The following is a 10,029-nucleotide window of genomic DNA, read 5'->3' on the forward strand; positions in this document are numbered from 1 at the left end:
CCTGTTTCCATGGCAACCCCTCGCTGTGCGTGCAAATTAGGTGTTATGGTAAATGAATTGCGTTTGCCTGAAACACAGAGAGCAGAGCATAGGTAATACCCCAGCAGGCTTTCTAAAAATATCTGTCAATATTTATTAACATACCTTCCTGCATTGCTTGTACATAGGGTGCCATGATTAAACCATGGCAACACACTCCAGTATCAGGATCTGACATGAAACAGAGATGTGAAGGTTGCTTTATTTTCCTGCGCAAATGACTAATTATTTGCAAATGAAAATACAAAATAATTAGTTACCTAATCTAAAAACTTTATGAAATGACTTCTGGATTACCTCTGGGCCACATATGCCAATAAAGATGAGAAAAGCTGCATCAACTAGATGTCTTTTGAAATGTCATTTAAATGTAAAAATGTATCTTAATAAAATCAATGTAATGTTACTAAATCTACTTCTGTTATAAACAAACTGTTAAAATCTTGCTAGTAGGGTCCATTGGGGCTAAAGTCATCCCTTTAAGGGGTCATGACATGAGGAATCAGATTTTCTTTTATATTTTCCTCGACTTTTCTTTAGATAAAACTGGTCTGTGCTTACTGAAATCTGAAATTCTGCCCTCACTGGCCAAAGTGGTAAGTGTTGTTGGATGTATGGGCACATGTGAGCTCCTTTTTCAGGGTTTAATGTCCACAGGGGGGCGCCAAAAGCAAGTTGTGAAGCGGAACATGCTGTAATACAGTTAAGAGGGATGCATATTTTATAAACTGTACTCCTAAACCTAACCATCAGTACAACCCTGAATCTTGTTAGTCACTGATTATACAAACACGAATACTTTCTGGCTTCAGCACAGGATACGATCCCTGGTCTCCCTCGCTGGAAACCCAACACGCTTCCGGTCACACCACAGGAGAAGTTAAACATACTAAAGCCGATACAAAAATGTCTGATTGGAGTTGCCAGTCTGTGAGTTGGCATAATGCCAAATCTTTTTTTTTTTTTTTTTAAATCTTTTTTTATGGGGAGGCCTATGGACCTTGCAATAGATAGATAACCCTAACCCAAAGGTGTTTTTACTCCAAATATCCTTTCACTTAATGGATAGTCATCGGAAAACGTTTGATTTAATTACCTTGAAGAAAAAAAAACTGAAAATGGATATTCTCATTCTTATTAGCTACATACATTTGCAAAATTTTAAAAGTTATTAAATGTTACATCAAATGAACTCAAAATCTATCTTTAGACAATGTACACAATTACCTAATGGATCAGGAAAATGCAGTGCATAGTGACAAACAGGTGTTTAGGGAAGTGCTGTGGTAGTTTTTTTTTATTTAGAAAATAAATAAACATTTCTAAATTTAAATCAAAAGTGTCTGTTACCCAAGGGGGTCTTTAACCCTATTGCACCCTAATCCTTATTGTTACTAAATGTATTGGTAATCTGATGGCATCTTTTTGTAGATACTGTAACTGTAACGGAATATAGTTCCCTTATTCCCTGGTTAGTGACTGATAGATTCATATATCAACCAGGAAGATTTTGTGGGCAAAATTGGCCATCGGAAGCACCAACAAAAACTGTGCCCAATTAGCTAGTTAAAAAAAGTGGTAGTTCCCCCTTGTGTCAGTTACTTGTCAGTGAATAATGCACATTTTTCTGTTTTCAAACATGCCTATTTCCTGTGAATTTTGAGTACATATTGAGTATAAAAAAAATAAATTATTTGAGACATTTCTGTATGCATCATTAAATTGTATTATGCATATTCATATTGGCCAGCAGCCCAGTCTGCTCTGTTGATGTTCAGGCCATTGAAAACCCAAGATTCCTATCCAGTATTCTGCTACCCCCCAAAGTTGCCTATGAGCTTTATAATAACAAATCTGAATAATATACAATTATCTCATTCCACAACTGAGGAGAGGCAAGAAACATGTTCAGTCTCAGCTCTGTACTGTACGACACAAATCCATCTAGAGAGCCACCTCTCAAACACACTTATAGCAACAACACTTTCAGCATTAGCACACATATACAGTGTGAATGTATTCACCAACATTTGGAAATTCTCTATTTCACATGCCCAGGCACTCTTACCCTACAACAGCAAGATTGATCTGGCAGAGAATGTATCCATCATAATTCCAGAAAAATCATTCCAACGTATGAAATGCAAGAGTAGTCTGGGTGAAGGACAGGAGAGGACAGTCAACACATGCACATGACTCCATAACAGCAAGGACATTGATACCCTTGGGAGAAAATGACATGTAGAGACAGACACAAAAACAGCGACAACGGGGATCCAAAGTTATAAGATTATATATATATTCAAAATTCCAAAACATTTATACAGTACTGTGCAGAAGTTTTAGACACTTGGGAAAAAAGTTGCATACTGAGGATTTCTTCAAAAAATAGTGCCATAATTCGTTTTCATTTTTCAATTATCAAGTCTAGTATACATTAATAAAAAAAAGCTAAATCAATATTTGGTGTGACCAACTTTGCCTTTAAAACAGCCCCAATTCTCCTAGATACACCTGGACACAGTTTTTCTTGGTTGTTGGCAGATAGGATGATCAAAGTTTCTTGGAGAACTCGCCACAGTTCTTCTATTCGGCTGTCTCGATTGCTTCTGTCTCTTTATGTAATCTCAGACTGACTCAATGTTCAGTGGGGGGTTTGTGGGGGCCATGCCATCTGTTTCAGGGCTCCCTGTTCTTCTATTCTAATATTTTCTATTTGCAAAACTAATTTTTGAGAGTCTAACATTTATATTTCCTATTGACACACTGAAGCTTAAGATATAAATAACCATCTTAAGACAAATGCTTTTGTGAAACATCAAGACTTTTGCACAATACTATATATATATACAGGGTTGGGGAGTAACAGAATACATGTAACGGGATTACGTATATAAAATACAAAATATAATTAACTGTATTCCACTACAGTTACAATTTAACGGTTTTTAGAATACAGTTACATTCAAAAAGTATTTTGATTACTGAAGAGATTACTTTACATTTTATTGTCATTTGTTTCATTTAATATTTAGTACTTATATTTATAAATATTTATAAATATATATGATGTGATCCAAAGTGCATTTGAACAGCGGTGAAACACTTTCTTATGATGTGTTACATTCAAACGAGCAGAGAGAAGTATGTTTGAAGTTTGGAGCAGAAGAAATAGAAATAAACCTTGTTTAAATTGTCAGCTTTATGCTAAGATAAAATGCTATTTCTAGACATTTTACATGCACATGTTACCAGCATGATCGTACTTTTTATCAAGAAAATTTATGTTGGATCATCATTTCTTTTTTTCTATTAAGGCATTTGATATTAAGGCAAAAAATCATATTCTTAATAATAATTTTTGTATTGTTTTCCTATAAAAAATATCTAAAAATCCTTAAAACAAGATCAGTTTGATTTATCTAGTTTTAGAAACAACACTGCATAATATATTTAGGTTTTTAAGAGAATGTATTTTTAACAAGTGTATTTTGTCTTACTGTACTGGCAGAGTTTTTATAGTCAAAACAAGTGAAAAAATCTACCAGTGCTGAAGAAGTAATCCAAAGTATTTAGAATATGTTACTGACCTTGAGTAATCTAACAGAATACACTACAAATGACATTTTACAGCATGTAATCTGTAGTGGAATACATTTCAAAAGTAATATATATATATATATATACATTTTGACCGGTAGCATGTGTCTGTCTGTCTCTCTCTCTCTCTCTCTCTCTCTCTCTCTCTCTATATATATATATATATATTGACACGCTACATGTAAAACATTTTGAAACACTCATTCTTTATTTATTTATTTATTATATATTTTCACATTTTATTATAATGGTAAAGTCATCAAAACTATGGAGTAACATAAATGGAACTATGGGAATTATGTTGTGACTAAACAAAATCCAAAATAAATCAAAACTTGCAGAAATGTAGTCTTGACATTTTCTCAACCAACTTCTTGAGGAGTCACCTGGGATGCTTTTTAAACAGTATTGAAGGTGTTCCCATCTATGTTGGGAACTTATTTTCTTTATTATTTGGTCCAAGTCATCAATTTTAGTTTTATAATGATATAATAATTAATATGTTGGCACAAATATATTTTTGTCTACAAAACTAATTTCAAACATTTAAGCATAAGCCTTCAGATCAAAAGATTTTTAAGATCATGTGAAATATTTCAGTCAAGTGTTTCAAAAGTTTTAACCGGTAGTGTGTGTGTATATATATATATATACACACACAGTACAAAAGCACATAAGATGTTTCACCAAAGCATTTGTCTTAAGTTGGTTATTTATATCTTCAGATTTAGTGTGTCAATAGGAAATATAAATGTTAGATTCCCAAACATTACTTTTGCAAATAGGAAATATTAGAAAAAAATAACAGGGAGGCAACAGATGGCATGACCCCCAAAACCCCCCACTGAACATTGAGTCAGTCTGAGATTACATAAAGAGACAGAAGCAATCGAGACACCCTAAACTGTGGCGAGTTCTCCAAGAAGCTTGGTATATATATAGAGAGAGAGAGAGATCACAAAGTTTAGTCAGGACATTACTGATGTAAAAAACATCACCATCACTATTTGAAAAAAGTAAAAATCTGAAAGTCAAATCTAGACAGGCCTCATTTCCAGCAGCCATCACTTCAACACCTAATCCTTGAGTAATCATGCTAAATTGTTAATTTGGTACTTGAAAATCACTTGCCATTATATCAAACACAGTTGAAAGCTATTTGCTTTGTTAAATGAAGCTTAACATTGTCTTTGTGTTTGTTTTTGAGTCACAGTATGCAATATACTGGCATATCTTATGGTCAATATTAGGTCAAAAATGGCAACAAAAAAAAAAGAAACAGCTTTCTCTAGAAACTCATCAGTCAATCATTGTTTTGAGGAATGAAGGCTATAAAATGCTTGAAAGTGCTAAAAAAAACCTGAAGATTTCATACAAAGGTACACAAGTCTTCAAAGACAAAGGACAACTGGCTCTAACAAGGACAGAAAGAGATGTGGAAGGCCAGATGTACAACTAAACAAGAGGATACATCAGAGTCTCTAGTTTGAGAAATAGACACCTCTCATGTCCTCAGCTGACAGCTTTATTGAATTCTACCCGCTCACACCAGTTTCATGTACAACAGTAAAGAGAAGTCTCAGGGGTGCAGGACTTTTGGGAAGAATTGCAAAGAAAAAGCCACTTTTGAAACAGAACTCTAAAAGTTTAGAGTGGGCAAAGAAACACAGACATTGGACAACAGATAATTGGAAAAGAGTGTTATGGATCTTAACCCCATTGAGATTTTGTGGGATCAGTTAGACTGTAATGTGTGTGAGAAGTGCCCAACAAGACAGCCACATCTATGGCAAGTGCTGCAGGAAGTGTGGGGTGAAATGTCACCTGAGTATCTGGACAAACTGACAGCTAGAATGTCAAGGATCTGCAAATCTGTCATTGCTGCACGTGGAGGATTTTTTGATGAGAATTCTTTGAAGTAGTTTAAGAAGTTAAAACACGAGAGAGAAATCATTAAGAGTCTGCACAAATTTAACATTGACCATATTAACTCTTTTGTACAAAACATCAGTGCTTCCATTAAAGCACACAAGATATTCTTTGGAACAATATTTAAAATGCTAGATTAACATGGATAACATGGATGTTTTGCACAAAATTTAATTCCATGAATATATGCCATGCTGTCATTAAAGGGATGGTTCACCCCAAAATAAAAATTCTCTCATCATTTACTCACCCTTATGCCATCCCAGATGTGAATTGGCTTTCTTTCTTCTGCTGAACACAAATTAAGATTTTTTTTGAATACCTCAGCTTATATAGGTCCACACAATGCAAGTGAACGCTGACCAGAACTTTGAAGCTCCAAAAAACACATAAAAGGCAGCTAAAAAACGTAATCAGTTCCACACAACTCCAGTGGTTATAACAATATCTTTAGAAGCAAAATGATAGGTGTGTGTTAGAAACATATCAATATTTAAGTCTTTTTTTCCACTTTCACATTCTTCATTTGTTTTTTGGCGATTCACATTCTTCGTGCATATTATCACCTACTGTTCGGGCTGGTCAAAGGTGGAGATTTACAGTTAAAAAAGGACTTAAACATTGATCTGTTTCTCACACATACCTATCATTTTACTTCTGAAGATGTGGATTTAACCACTGGAGTCATATGGTTTACTTCATCTTCATTTGTGTTCAGCAGAAGAATTTTTTTATGGACATTTGGGAAGGCATGAGGGTGAGTAAATGATTAGAGAATTTTCATTTTTCAGTGAACTAACCCTTTAATGTAAACATACTAAATTGAGGAATATTTCATTATTATTTTTATTTAAATCTTCACTCAATTTTTTTATAATGTAATTTATAATGAAAAAGTGTGTGTTTAATAAGAAAAGATTGCAAAATAGAAGCATTATCACTAGCGGTCTCAGACTTTTGGACTGAAATGCAATGTTTACAAAGATGGAAAACAAATCTTGTTTGATATAACAGTGGCCAGCAGATGGCATCACATTACTAATGTGCTGTATAAGAATCGTAATTCTGTCTCACAGCTCACTATCCATCATCCATCAGAGACTGTTGTCAAATGCTAAATGGTTAAACAGTTTGCTTAGTTTAACTATTTCTATGAAAGGTAATGGTTTTATTTACAAAAACAACAACAGAGGGGCTCCAAATATTCTGTACAATTGGCTAAGAGGAGATTTAAACAGAAGATTAGACAGTAAGCGCCTAACACCTTTGTGATGGACAGTACAGTAAATTAACTGTTTGTTCTTCACATTGTATGTACACTGTCCCTCTATCTCTGTGTCTATTGATCTCTCTTTTCACAATGGCACATCAATTGACTCTCTTGCACAGGTTATTGATGATATTTACCTGTGTTCCATGTATATGATAGTCATTACTTTAACTTTGGAATCACGTGTGTTCACTGGCCCAGATTAACCCCATGATGGTAATGTGTGCTCTCACCCCATCCCACACTGAATTACGTCTGTGCTAAGTCACTGTTCTTTTCCACATTTTACCTCTAATCCATCTGATCTGAATATACAAGCTCACACGTGATGGCTATTCTAAACATGTTATGTAACTTGATGCTCATTTGCTTGCCCTGATTCATTTTCACACTTGGCTTTTTACTGCTGTCTCTTACAAAGCTCATTGCGGTAACTGATGTGGAGTTGTATAACCATTTAAATTTAAAATGTCCCTAATCCAGTTTAGTGGTGTATGTCCGGCGAGCTCCGAACATTTCTACAAGAGTATGATTCATATTTCACATTCTTTTGGTATAACGCATTGCATGATTCATGAAGTTGGAACCAGTTGGAGTCAAAGTATGCAGTAATGGAGAGCATTTTCCAAATGCTCTGTTTCCGGTGGAGGAAAACGCTGTGTTCGTGAGGCTTAAACGTTATGAACTGCCCTTTTCACATCCACACATATTAGTGTGGACGTGGTCAGGGCCTTAGCTAGTGGGGTGAAATGTGGTATGTGTATAGCTCATTGCCTGATTTAAAATGATGATGATTTCAGAAACTATGAAGGACCCACATTATATTAGGTATCTTTAACTACTATGTACTTCACCTAATATAAAGTGAGACCACAATTAATACATTAAAGTATCTGCTAAACTAAGACTTAATCCAGTTTTGGTAAAGCTGAATTACTACTGAACCATACCACATTTTTTTGGGATTCACTCCATGGCTGTAAAAGTCTGTCTGTATAGCCATAAGATGTGTCAGGCCTAAAATGTATGCCAAAAAGTTCAGAGCTGCAACTTTTCTTCCTAAGTCATTTTGTGTCACATTAATTGAAAATAAATTGAAGGAAGTGGTCCAATTAAACATATTTATTTGCATGTACTTAAGACAAACCTCTGTGTTATGTCATCTCAGTCAGCCATTATGGGACGACCTGTCCAGCTTCCACAACAAAAGCTGGATATTATTCACAAGTTTTTGGGTGTATTCACTCCCGTTCAACACATGGCCTGCAGCGCTTTTCCACAGATAAAACCCCACAATAAAACCATTGATGGAAGAGTATTATGTGGCGAGTATTATGTACATGGAACGAAAGCTTATTAAATATATATCATGACTGTCACAATAAAGGATGATTTTAATTTAGAGAAATACAATTTAATGCAAGAAATGTATTGATATTTTCAAGCAATTAATTACGTTTTTTTATTTAGAACTACAAATTATCTGTTATGGTCGGTCACCAAACAGCTTAATAATATGCTCATGAATTTGTGGCCTTCCAGTTTCTGTTTCTCAGACATTAGCAAATATATGTCCATGCTGCAGGGTTTATATTACCTCCATTATTGTCCATATGGGGGCAGTCTGCCACTTTGCACTTATTCATTGGGCAACAGTTAAATAATGAAGAACACATCTTAAAACGACAGCAACACTATTTCCAGTGGCACACCCTCATGTTCACTAAGCTCATAGAAAACATGATTCAAATAAACATGAAGACCAGCAGCCTGCACAGAAGTCTCCACAACAAAGCGAATGGGTGGAGAGTAATTCAGGGCAAATACACCCTATGTTTGTACACTCAGTTTGTCCCACATTACTGCTGTTTACTGTATTGTTAAGAGGTCAGAAGCTGCAAACAGATCACTGCTTCTGTAAGCCTAAGTAGCCACTCTATATCAGCTCTTACCTCAGGCTATTAAAATGTTCTACCATTTTCTACTTGTCTAAAGTCTTGCTTGGGTAAATAATCCAATACTAAGTATCAGCTGTCCAGAAAAAATATGCAGTTCATTAGAAAATGTCTGATAAGTAAATCAACAAAATATGTTCTTGACTATCTATTATAAAAAATTTTGTATTATTGCAAATTTGAGGATGCTTTTCAACGACACCTAGATTAAGCTTCTAGTCCACTCAGAGTCTGAGATATTCAAAAAAGCAGTGGGAAGGTGAGTGGGATCACAAAATAGAAGGAATGCGTTTGAACGAGCACATGTAATGCTGTGTTACAGACAAAGTCAGAGGTGGGAATATCTGAGTTTAAATTTCCCACTTCTGTACTCAGTGCGTTCCAGTCAATCACATGTCACGGTCACATAAACACATGCCAAATGCATAAACACATGCACAGTTTTCCAGATGCTAGCTAGCTGGCTATCTAGTAGCTAATTCATGAGCAAAATAGGTATAAACGTAGGCATTGATTGATACACAAACAATTCTTCTTAACATCTTCTTTTACATTTATTGTATATTGCATATACAGACATTTCGTGCAGTAAAAGTTTGTTTTTATGCTTCACAAAACCCAGCTCCCATTTATGCTCAGAGGTCACACCATCTTGGAAATGATGTCAAATTATGCTACTCGCTGAAGTCAAGGTTCATCGATCTATCCCGAGTTCACAAGTCGGATGACTGACTTTAAAGCGGCGTTCCAGTCATTATTTTCAAGTCAGAGGTTGGAAAATCCTGAGCTCCGAGTTGTATGAAACGCAGCATAAGTGCTCAGCTGTGTTAGAGGGCCACCTGCATTTCAGATATGTAGATGTATATTGTGATTAATATACACTTATAATAATTAGTGCAAGGAAAAATAATTATCCCTTGTACTTGCTGCCATCTAGTGGAATGAGCTAATTTTTTTGCAGGGACATAGAGCAAACAGAGCCTGAAACACAGGCTTTTAAAACTATGTAAAATTTTAAAGAATCATAAGATTATAAACATATACATATTACATCTGAATTATTGTATTTTTTTTAATGAGACCAATATTTTGCAGTTAGTCCAATGTATGTGTGTAAGGTCAGCTTTTAAATTCAGATGTGAAATATTGCAAGAGCCAGCAAAAATATGCAGCAGAGAGTGTAATGAAATCAATTTGCTTGGGAAACAGAGGATACACCAGGGTATACTTAAGGTA

This window comes from Xyrauchen texanus, chromosome 24, assembly GCF_025860055.1.
Source record: "Xyrauchen texanus isolate HMW12.3.18 chromosome 24, RBS_HiC_50CHRs, whole genome shotgun sequence".
NCBI lineage: Eukaryota > Metazoa > Chordata > Actinopteri > Cypriniformes > Catostomidae > Xyrauchen > Xyrauchen texanus.